Source organism: Motacilla alba, chromosome 4 (genome assembly GCF_015832195.1).
Source record: "Motacilla alba alba isolate MOTALB_02 chromosome 4, Motacilla_alba_V1.0_pri, whole genome shotgun sequence".
Classification (NCBI taxonomy): Eukaryota; Metazoa; Chordata; class Aves; order Passeriformes; family Motacillidae; genus Motacilla; species Motacilla alba.
This window is the reverse complement of record NC_052019.1, coordinates 16413753-16426039: the sequence shown is the minus strand read 5'-3', so window position 1 is coordinate 16426039 and position 12287 is coordinate 16413753. Positions and strand designations below refer to the sequence as shown.

At 36.1% G+C, this 12287-nt stretch overlaps 1 protein-coding gene across 19 annotated transcripts in view; it reads right to left on the bottom strand.

The window, feature by feature from the left end:
* The window catches only part of SLIT2 (slit guidance ligand 2), a 258771-nt gene that overhangs the window by 216317 nt on the left and 30167 nt on the right, over positions 1 to 12287 (bottom strand). The gene's annotated exons all lie outside the window — the stretch shown is intronic.

Below are 12287 nucleotides of genomic sequence, written 5' to 3'. Positions count from 1 at the left end.
AAAATAATTTTAGAATACTCCACACACAAAAAAAAAGGGCAGTTTTAAAGGCATGGTTTATTAAAGGTAATTTTACAGCACAAAGAATAAACTAACAGAAGATTAACATAATTCACAAGACAATTAAGTACTAATGTAATCAGAGCTACCTTCTCACCAAACACTTCAAACAACTACACAACAGTTAAACTTTTATTTGAAATCAGACAAATATTCACATGAACACAAAAAGACAACAGAGTTTTACATTGTTACATTGATGTATCTAATTGATAAAACTGGTGATAGAGAACTTTTTTTTTTTAGAACAGAACACCAGTTGCGACCAGTTAGACCCTTTCCACAGGGAAAAACACAGACTAAAAAGAATAGGAACATAGTTCTGAGGAATACTTTTTGGTTCACAAATTCTAGAACTAAATTATTTTCTATTCTAAAAAAAAATATAATAAATTAATTTACTAAGGAAAAAGCTTCTGTTGAGATAATTTATCAGGCAACCCAATTCTACTAACTCAGATAAAATAGCTTCTGAGATTATTTTTTAAATTTCATCCAGTTTTTTTAATTTTGGATTAATTTTCCAATTAAATGCCCAATTTAACCAATGCAATCAGAATCAAATCATGTCAAGAATTACTAGTTTTTCCAGCATTGTTTTGAAATGCAGGAAATTACCCATACTAATTCCATCTTCTACATTCACATACATTTTTTTAAATTTTGCTAGTTCCTCTTTCTTTATCGCCCATTATGTATAATTTTGGTTACAAGGCTTAAAACCTTTTCAAAACTTTTCATATTAAATTATATATTTGGATAAATAGAGGCATTAAAGCACATAATGCAGAAAAAAACCACACAAAATCCTTCTGGAGGTCCACGTTATTAGAGGAAGTATAATAATTTTGTCATTCAAATACTTGGAAGCTTTTATGAAAGATTTAATAATGCTTGAATAAAAATTCTCCTAATACCTACTGCCAAAGCAAAAAGTATTCAAGATGCTGAGACTCTTGCTAAGCCATAAAAAATATACCCAGAACTTAACTGCCATATGTATTCTCAATTCAGTAATTTCCACTTGTAGTTTGATTGATCTCATCTATTTCCTATCTCTTATGAAAAATCCCTCATCCTATAATGAGCTCATTTATTTCAGTCACTCTGTTCTTGGTGTCTACAACCTTTCTCTTCCAGTTTCCAGAAGCAGCTTTTCTTCCTCAGGAGTGGAAAGGGCCTGAATGCTAGTGCATTTCTCTGCTTTCTACTTGAAACCCCAACCCTCCAGAGAGCTCCAGACACTTTGGTTCTGTTCAGCAGTTTCCTGAGAATGAGCAGAACAAGCCTGACCCAATTCCATGGGTGCTGCCAATGCTTAACAAAACACTTGGGCAAAGTAACAGGCCCAGCTGGAGATAGTAGACCATACTGTGTTAAGAAAAAATTTTATTTCACTCTCAAAATACATTTTTCCATTTTCACAACACATTTTGCTGCTATTTCTTCTGCACTATACTCAGAGCTCTCCAGTCCATGCTGAACCATTTATCACAACCACAAAATCTGTAATTTTTAGGGCAAAGTCCACTATGGAGGTGAAAATGTCTTAAATTATATGGCACAGTTACAGCAGCACACTGACATTTTAGGAAGGAGTAAGGTGAAATCACTATATTTAATATAGAGGTAAAAAAACTAAATACTTTTTTTTTTTTAAACAATAGCATTGTAAGAAGGTTCTAGTCACTTGACTTTACTGCACTAAAAAAGGATGAAAGAAGTTTTCACCCTGACTATAGGGTCTCTTATCACAGACTTACCACAGTTTAACACACTTGGCCATAGTCCATTTGGTTCACATTCAATTGGAGAAGAAAACTAAGTTGACAACTGGGTGAAATCTCCAGGCAGCATGGAAAAAGAGGGCCACTTGTTTGAAATGAGACCTAGTCTAAGAACAGATAAGGAGCCTGTTTCTCAGCAAAAGATCCAGTCAGCAAGGTAACAGCACAAACCAGCCGAACCTGAGATGTGAATGATGCCAGAGATGTGCCTGTGCGACCCACATGGGACACCTCAAAACTAAGTTGCAGCATTGGGCCAAAATTTACACTAGTTCTCGTTGATCTCCCACTAAGAAATACAGGCATTATGTTAAAGCTGCAAAGCTTTCAAAAGATGTGAATTAGCTTTATTTACTCAAATATCAATAATGGTCTTCAGCTGAAAACCTAAATATTTGTCATTTTAGTCCTTGTATCCTCAAATCTACCAAAATTGTCCTGATGCTACAAAAAAAAAAAGATCTTCAAGGGCAAACCAATGAAGTTATCTGTCTTTCCAGAGGGTTATTCAGTTTGTTTTTTTGTTTTTTTTTCCTTTGGCACATTGCACAGAGCAGGTGACAGGGACAACAAGAGGGTGAGAGAAGGTAAAATTGTATCTCTGTTGGTGAATATGAAGAGCTACATAGAATTAATGTTCATTTTCTAGATGGATCTTGTTTTTGAAGGAATAGGTGTTATTCTGCAGCATCACAACAAATAAAGCTTTTGTCATTTAAAGATATTTCACATTACAAAAATATTAAAAATTATGGAAAACATGCTAACTACCTCTTGCCAACACTGTATTTTACTAATACAGATACATTACTCTCGAGTTGTGTCACACTGAGGTTTTATAGGTATGCAAGACAACAGTGAAGCTTTCTAAAGAAACAAAGAAAAAGACAACAGTGGCACATTTAGTTTCCCGATTAACAATAATGTCAAGATACATTAGCAGTAAAAGTTTAATAAAAATTGGATTGCAGCTACTTCCTGAGGCTTATGAGGTGCCTGTAGCATTGCACCACAGCATAGCATATCAGAACACAGTGAGACTGTTTACCCTGTCAATCACTTGTCAATCTATCCAGCTTTCTACAAATACCCCTTGGAAGCAGTTTCACAAACCTCAGTAATTAAAATTTTTAACACAATAATAGACACATTTAGCATATCTACCAAAATAAAGCAACTAGCATGCACAGGGAACAAAATGTAACGTCATGGTTACCTTCGGGCAATTAGTTAGATATAAAAATCCCATACAGCTATTTAAAAAAACATGTTTATTTTTCAGGTACTATTTTCATTTGTCTTGGGGGATTTTTAAAATATTTTATTGAGAAGCACGTGTGAGCGTGTGTGACTTCAAAGTGAACAAGTAATTTTTTTTTTCTCCTGCACTGCATGCATCTCATAGGAGAAGTAAGAAAACACTGTCTTTAACACAAAGCATATTAGAATCATTTATAGTAAAGAAAGCTACACTAAATAGATTTTTCATTAAGAATGCAAAAGTGAATTTTCAGGAGAAAAATGTCATATTCTCCAGAAAAGACAGAAATCTAGACATCACAATGTCTATCAGCTGAGCTCACAGTAAAAGTCAACAACAAGTAATGTCATGCTGAGGTTCAGGACAGTGATGAGAAATAACATACTAAAGATATTGAGAAGACAAAAAAGCTTTCACTGCGCCCAAGAATTGGATAAATTTGATACCAGAAGTATGGAAGAAGCATGACTAAACATGGTATCTCCTGGTATCTGACAAGTTATACAAGAAGAACAAGTGTCATCAGAAATTATTGCTGATATTTTATCTATTAAATGATCCTCTATTTCTTTGTACACAATTTTTTCTTTCCTTGATCCATGACATGTAAAAAGGGGATTTGACCAGCATAAAGCTCCTCCTGACTGCCCAGGAAAGTTAATCTGGTGCTCTGTCAAATTACAGGTTTGATTGCAATATGCAGTCAGTGTCTGTATTGGTGAGGGAAAAAAAATTTCTGTACTGAATTATCCCATCCTATGACTCCAGGTGCAGGTTTGGCAAGTTTACATTTCCCAAAGAAAAAAAAAACTCTGCAGCTGGCCAAACAAAATATTGGTCCACAAAAGCAGGAGAAACAGTAGCAACTTTTTCCCAATATAAATCTAATGATGGTTTTGTAGGGAATAGCCATCTTAATTCAGACATGCAAGGTGATTTCTTCATCTTACACATAAAGCACATATCTGGGAATTATAATCTGCATTCTCAAGTGACCAAATACTAAAAAGTAGTTATATAATTTGCCAAATTTCTTGGTCCTGATTCATGATGCAGCTTCACTGTTTGGTGAAGCTGCACAATGAACAGTCTGCAATTTCCTTCTTAGAGTCATCTTACCCATTTCACACCAAGAAAATGACTGGAATTAGCAAACAACAACTCAGGGATTGAGAACAATCTGAGAACAAACCATTAGCTCTGTCAGCCAGGAAACCACATGCACATTATAACAGTACTAGCTAGTACTGTGATAGGAAGAATGGAATCTGGAAGGACCAGAAGGTTTCTGAATTTCAAAAAAGCATATTCCAACAAGACTGTCATTCACTTTAGAGATAATGTCAACTACTAGGACATTGATAAAGTCATCAGATCAATTAATTGTAGGCCATTAAGAAATCTTCAGGGCACTAGAGCTGGCACTGGTGGAAATGGGAGAGTGAGGAAGATTGAGTTCTTCATGATGAAAAACACACATCTTCCATGTACAGACACATCACTATTTTTCAAGATTCACATAGCAATTTACAATATTGTTTCCTACATTTTTCATATGCTTCCCTTGGCACCAGATTTCATTAAGATGCTGGCAGTGCCATCTGCAGCTCCAAAAGCACCTCCTCTGTCAATAGTTTGATCTCAGATGAGTCATTCAGCCTAGGCTAGTGAGCAAGCAGAAAAGCCTCTTAAGCCTGTGTAAATAAGTCTACTCAATGAGCTGCATTAAACACCTTTCAAGAAACAGGCAGTCAAGTGAAAAGGATAAAAAAATTGCCTTTATCACAGGTTTGAAATTGTAAATTCTTGAAATTTGGAATTTTAAATTCCAAAATTCCAAGATGTGCCACAGCCCAGATTCCATTGCAAAGTCCTGCACCATCATGCAAGACAAACAAAAGACACATCATCCCACCCAGCAATACAGCTGTCCCTAATCTTTGGTAGACTTACATGGAGAACCTGATGGAAATAATCTCCCAGTTGCCAGTGCTGATGCTCACAGTGATATCAGTATCCTATGTTAGAATCCACTATTGGACATAACTTCATTTAGCAGAGAAGCTAAGCAGAACATTCAAAAAAAGCTAACAGAACGTGTTTATATGGAAACTACTTTTACCAAAAAACAGCAGCAGAGATTGCATCAAAAACAGGATTCACAAGAAAGTTAAAACCTTTCTGTTCTAACAATAATTTTCCTACTCTCAAGCCTTCTTTCTGAGTTAACACTTTTCAGGTCAGCCTGACTTTTAAAAAATCTATGTGGAATTCCAGGTGAAGTTAGTACAAGGCTAGGAAGTTCCTGGAATGTGGCAGCAGCTGGCTCAGCATCCACAAGGGGGAGCCTGCCCCAGGGAACAAATGGGAACTCTCGCTCTTCATTAGACAGCTCACGGCTGTCGGACAGCTCACCAGCCCGCAATCTAGTACAGAACATTTTCCGCAAGTTTTAGACTTTAATCAGGGCTGATGTTTGCATAAGAGGAGAGTCATAGAGAGGGAAAGCAGGAAGGCAGCTGAAACAAATCAAGAAATGGGGATGTGACCTTTACCAAGAGTATATATATAATCTGTCTAAATACACTGATTTTTAAAAGGAAGGACCAGCCCAGGGAAACAGGAACGGAACAAATGCACACAAAAGATATATTTCTTATTCATCTTGGTTCCAACATTGCCACTTCTAATCTGCTTGGAAACGACTGAATATTTGTTAGTATTTCCATTTTGGAACTATTTATCTTCATAGCCATAGTAATAAGTTCACATAAAGGCATCAGAGCTGCCAAATTCCTTCATTACAATTTGGATCGTGGTGTAGAGGCTGGGGCGTTGGCACTTGCATCTCACCGGACCCGTAACAGCAGACACTCATCATCATCAAGTCATTATCACATTCTCCTTTCGTGGCTGTGTTTATTTTAAGAAATTCCCCTGTGTTCAAACACTACCTTGGCTTATTTCAGGGCACAAATTCTATATAAAACTTCAGCACAAACAAGTATTTCTTTACTTTTCCTTCACAGTTCATACCTTCTGGAGCAGTTCCTACAGATTCCTATTTTCAACAAAATATCCAAAAACAAAGCAAAAATCAAAAAACAGACAGAAAACAATATTTATCATAAATGTTTTAACCACACCCCCTGCTTCCCACCTCCCCTAAAGTTACTGAGTTTCCTTTTGAAACTAGTTAATTCACACCACATTTTCTTTTTAAAAAGTCTCATATTTGGAAAGTTTTACATAGTGTAATCCTCTCTAAACATTACAAAATCCCGAAAGCACTGCTGATAAAAAGTACACACAGCAGGATATTGTTATTAAGCAAATAAAAAAAAATCAATTAAAATATGACTTCTGATTATACAATACTTTCCTCTAGTAAGGAACAGAAACCAAATTCAGAAGATCTTTTTCAATCTTCTTCTGGACCACCCAACTGAAACACTGAACATAATTCAAGTTGTTTGGGTTTTTTTAATTATTAGTTATAGCTTTCAATACAGCATTTATTCTCCTTTCTATATGGAAAGAAAGATATGGGTTTTCTGTATCTGTATTTAGAAAGACATTCCTAGCATACCCAGGGAAATTCATTAACCAGGTCATGCCAAAATGATGATGACCTTACACTTGAGCAGTACAGACACACTGATTATCTTCTGTTGGTATCTTTCTTTAGGCATATCAAAACTACTCACCCTTTTTTGAATACTTACCAAATTTACAGGGGACCTACACTATTGTGCAGAATGAGATTACACCATTAAAGACTTTCCAGCAGCATCCACATTTAGCAAACTATTTAAGAAGTCATCTCAAGTTTGGAAGCAAAAATAAAACACAATGAACAAATACAGTCATACAGCCGTAATTTAAAAATGCAAGTAAAGTGAACTAAACACATTAATAGCAACAGGCTTTCTTACAAAAAAAATCCACACACAGCTAATCATGCAAAAAGGAGGCTCTGAACACTGTTACAAGAATCTAGTTTAAGTTCCATTTTCAGCAAAATGCACAATTAACAAAGCTGTACATTTCTAAGACACTATAAACTGAAACTACAGCATCACATTCTTATTCACTATATGAAGACATTAAGCTAAGTTCCAAATTTATGTCTCTAATTCATCAAATAATAATGCAACATTTAATGGATACAGATATTTTTCCTAACTATTTTCATTTGGAGAAACAGAGAAATCTTTTCAAGACAGACATCTCCACCTTCATTGGCATTTTCTCTTTGACTACTTCTCAAACACTGGGATTTGTTTCAATTCTTTGGGGGGTTGTTGCTTTTGTTTGCCTTGAAATGTTAGTATTTTAAACAGTAATAGTGAAGGCCCAAAGAACTACCAGTGCTAATGCATTTGCAGGCCCACACATCATGCACTGATGCCTTGCTGTATGCATGAAAGGCAGAGTTGGGAACACTCAAATTCCTGTTCCATGCAATGCACAAAACTGAGTGGTTATGCTAATAGTGCTTTACTTCAGGAAACAGACTTTGAAGTCTTTTACAGCAACAGTAACAAAACTATGTTTTTTTAATACAAAATGCTTTCTACTTTTGTTTATTCAACATGCAACAATTCTTATGCACCTTCATCTGAATTTCTCTAGAATAAGCATGTGAAATAACACACTTTTCTGCCAGCCCCAAAAGGCTCTCTAGGCCTCAATCCTACATTACAATTATGGTAATCTGCAGCTCTTGTAAGACAAATTCCTCCCTGGACAAAAAGACAAATCAGCAATCAGACTGCCAAGTATTTGGGACTTTCAGTTAAATGGTAGCTTTTTCATGTTTCAGAATTTGTTCCCTGCTACCAGTTCACTGTCTAGAGCCTATCTAGGTATGGGAAGCACTGCTGGCCAGCAGAGAGGCTTCATCTGACTCCTTTTCACCACCCTAGTCAAATACATCACATGGAACACAGCATTACAAGCTGTCATTCATATTGCAAGAAAGAATGAGGCTCCCCTTCACACCTGGTAACAGAATCGTTTGGAGACCAGCAATGAACAAAACAAATCACAGAAAAAGCTTTGATTTTCAGCTACTACTGAGAAAATCCAAAGTCCCTGTTACGCCTAAATGTTAAATATTGGGAATTATTATAGCAAACTGTACAGTTACATTTCTTTACTAAGAATTTGTGTATCTGGTAATATTATTATTATTTTTACTTCAATTCTGAATATACACCAAACAACCACTCTTAGGTCACCCATCTCAAAAACTTGCAATTCTCTGAAGAAATCTTTTCTTACCAATCAACTTCCTAATTCAACTACATTTCTCCCAGTTTTGCTGTTTGTTCTTCCCAGTATACATACACACATGACACTGACATTATTTTGCTATTCCATTCATCTAAGTAGGCTAACAGCACATACTAATTTTAAAGCCTTCCCTACAAGTCAAATTTCCATTTCCATTTTCTTTCATTTGACTGAGGAAAAAGATAAAAATATGTTTTGCAACCTGATTCACAAGAACAGAAAAAAAGCTTCAGTTTAGCCAAAATATTAGTGAAATATTTTTAATGTTGCAACAAAATGGAAAAAATACCCATTTGAAGTGAACTTCCCATGAGATTAACTAGTAAAGCAAACCACATTGCCGTTGGTTATGTAAAACTCCATAACAAAGTTAGAAATATTTTCTTTTCTATTTCCTGCAGTGCCTTTGATACACACACATGAAATGGGATGATGATGTTGTTCCATGCTGCACATTTACAGCTATTAGTAAGTCTCTCACAATAGTTTTTCCCCCAGTGATTACAATCTTTAGTTTGCCATATTTTGTATTTCCCACATTCTCCAGTTCATATTCACAGAAGAAATAATTTCAGTATACTCTTTTTTTGTTAAATTTAAATCCCTTATTATTATTTCCTCTACCAAAATTTACTGGTGTGCTATTTAAACAGTTTAGATCAGCAATCAATAGACTACAAAACAACGAACCAAATGAACTCTTCACCCCAGTATCTAAAACTTCAGGAATATGTGGCACAACTGGCCATGCCCCAGCAGCTTTGAACAGAGCATACAGTTTTATATGCAACACTTCAAAGGTGATAGTGCACTGCATGCTGCAAAATTGTTTCATCTTAATATGGCATGCTAGTTGAACAAATTTTACTAACAGTAATCTTTATTATAGATCTGAAAAACAGCTGATTATTTCCTAGTCAGAGACTTACCACATGGTGAAAGACTGTCTTATTTTACACAGATAGAGCTACTGTTATCAGCCAGAACAGTGAAGATGACCTGATTGGCATTCAGACCAATGCTCAAATCTGAATGTGTGTGGCTATCCTCACTGACAAACCAAGGAAAAGCAACACTGTGGTTATGATTTTTTTACAGTTGAAATTTAAATTTGGCATCTGCTAACTTTTATATATAAACTAAAATTTTGCCATAAGACATCTCTGTACTCTGTGCCAAATGAATGGTTTTGGCTTCTGCACCTCTGACATGAACAGTGTACTAGAGATCAAATGGCAAAGCATTCCTCTACAGATTTGGTAGGCTGTCTACAGAAGTTCTGTCATTTTTAGAAATGACTCTGACATAAAAAAATAACCCCTTTTGAGTGGTGTTTTTATTGTGTTGTTGGCACATAAGTGACGAGGACAGTACTATTGCTATAGGAAGTTATGGCATAGGTGATTTACACAGAAATATTTGCTCTATTTAATTTACAGACATTTCTAAAATCTAGAAGGGCATTAAGCCTCTTGCCTTTTGCAAAGAATGCACAATTCATAAAGAACACAGAGAATATGACAGAATCAATTAATTATTGACTAGGTTCAACATTTATGCAGAAGTAGTAAGGACCCGATAGGAATTTTCCCCAGTCTCAGAAATAACTGCTTTCATGCAGTACACATATGTGTCAGAGTCATTTTTTTAGTTTATCTAAATACCTTTATTTAGTTCTGCAAAGCTTTTCAAATTCATTTCTCCCTCTTTTAGATGCATAGGCCATTCTTTAGATGCATATTTACATTCTTTCCTTTCTAATAAGCCTGCCATAACTTTGCATTCAGAGAAGCAGCTATTAGGAAATCTACCTTCCTTATATTCGCTGTTATCCTATCTGCAGTGCAACTCTTCCCTGTGGGTCTTATCAAACTCCATATGCAACCTTCGCAGCTTCAGGGTCAACCATCTAAATCCCTGCCAGCTATCCTCCACTCCTACAAAAAAGCCATAAAAGTGGGAGAAAGAAGAGCCTATGTTTCTTCCACCTTCCCCACGTAAAAATACCAATAGCACTGAACAACTGCCACCAAACCTCTTCTTGTACACACTACCTTCAAAAGTACGAGCAGCCCTTCCTCACAACTGTATGGATTACACATTCATAGCAAAAATAAAAATACCATTGAACTGTCTGGGCAGAAGGAGAAATGAAAAGAGGCAAAGATTTTTCTCTCTTGTACATGTTACCCTGAAAATCCTCAAGGAGTGCTTAGCTGAAAGGATTGCCCCCCCCAGTTCAGCCCCTTATTTCTTCCCCCTAAAGACTAAGGGCCCTGGAAAGAAGCCTTCAGAGTGTGGTCCTTTAAACACCCTTGAGCCAGGGAGGGCCTGCACCTGGGCTTGGCTGTAAAGATGAAAAGAGCTCTGCAAGCCCCAGCTTTATTCTCCATGAGGTGGGTCTGAACAGCCATTAGCAGAGCAGGCCTCTCAAGTGTCTGGGGGAGAGAATAAACCCCGCTCAGCATTCATAAGCAGCCTTTCCCAAGTAAAACCACCAGCCCTGGCTCCAAGTACCCTTACAACAGCTACAAGGATCGGGACAACAGTCTGGGTTTTCATCACTGCAGCTCTGGCTTCAGTTCTTCTCCAAGACCAAATATTGCACTTCATATATTGGCACTTTCTCTACCATAAAGAGAGTCCCTTTAATTGGTACTTAGATAATGTATGTGGCCTCCCCACCAGGCCTCCTAGTCCCAAGCAGTTGAGTGTAGTTTCAGATGAATTTTACTGGTCTGCATGTAGAAAGTGCAGCCTGTCTTCCTGCATGCATTGCTCATCTCAGTCACTCACCAGCACAACAAACCTACAAGCTCTACCAGGACTGAGAGGAGAGCAAGCTCTGCATAGTACAGGGTAAGCCTTTCTTATCTATCCTAAGTGTATCCTAAGGCTCCTTCATCCAATGTCAATTAAGAAATGGATATTGCAGAATTATTTTTCAAATAAAAACACTGAAGAAAGGACTGAAATTGCAATACATTGTTTGAACTCTAAATGCTCAAATATTTGAGACAAAAGAAAATACAAGTCTCTATCTGAATATTAAATTTCATTATAAATTTCATAATAAATATATTCAGAGAAGTTTGAAAAACATTGAGATCCCACTGGCAGATCAAAGTCTCACTGCAGCTGTAATATTTCATCAAGTGTTAGATGGTTTATGTCAGTTGCATGGAAAAAAAGGAACATTTACTGTATCAGCAGATTCCATCTGCATTTTCTAACTCAGTTATTGACATGTGAGAAGGAAATGATTATCAGGAAAAACAAAAAGAACACAATAAAATTTGTGGATCATTAATAATTGACTTAAACTGTGCTGGGCTTTTTATTATTATTCTCTTAACATGCTTTAAAATTGTGGGATTTATTCCCCAAGCAAAGACCGAATAATAAACAAACAACCTCCAAAACAATCTCTAAATCTATATGTAATTTCAATTTTTACTACTGTGTGTTTATAAAAACATCAGTTGAAAAGCACCTGCTCTCTAACAAAGAGCATTTCATCTAGCTTTAGATCCAGGATGCAAAAAAAACCTATTCAAACAGGCTTTCTAGGGTGACATTATTGCAGAAAGCATTTGTAGATCAACATTTCAACAAAAAGCATTATGAAGAACCCAGAGCAAATTAAATCTTTTGATTTAGCCTTGACTTTGATACAATGGAACATATGGAAGTAGATCTATGCTGGGTAAAGTGGATATGCAATTTTGTAGTAATGTTCTTTCCCTTGCCAATTTCCTATTATTTTTGAAGAACACAGGCAGTAGCTACTACAACCAGAGCATGATATGATGTCTGTTTCAAACTTCCTTTTTTTTTCTAATAGAAGCTTGTATATCCTTATCAAGAACATACAGACAAAT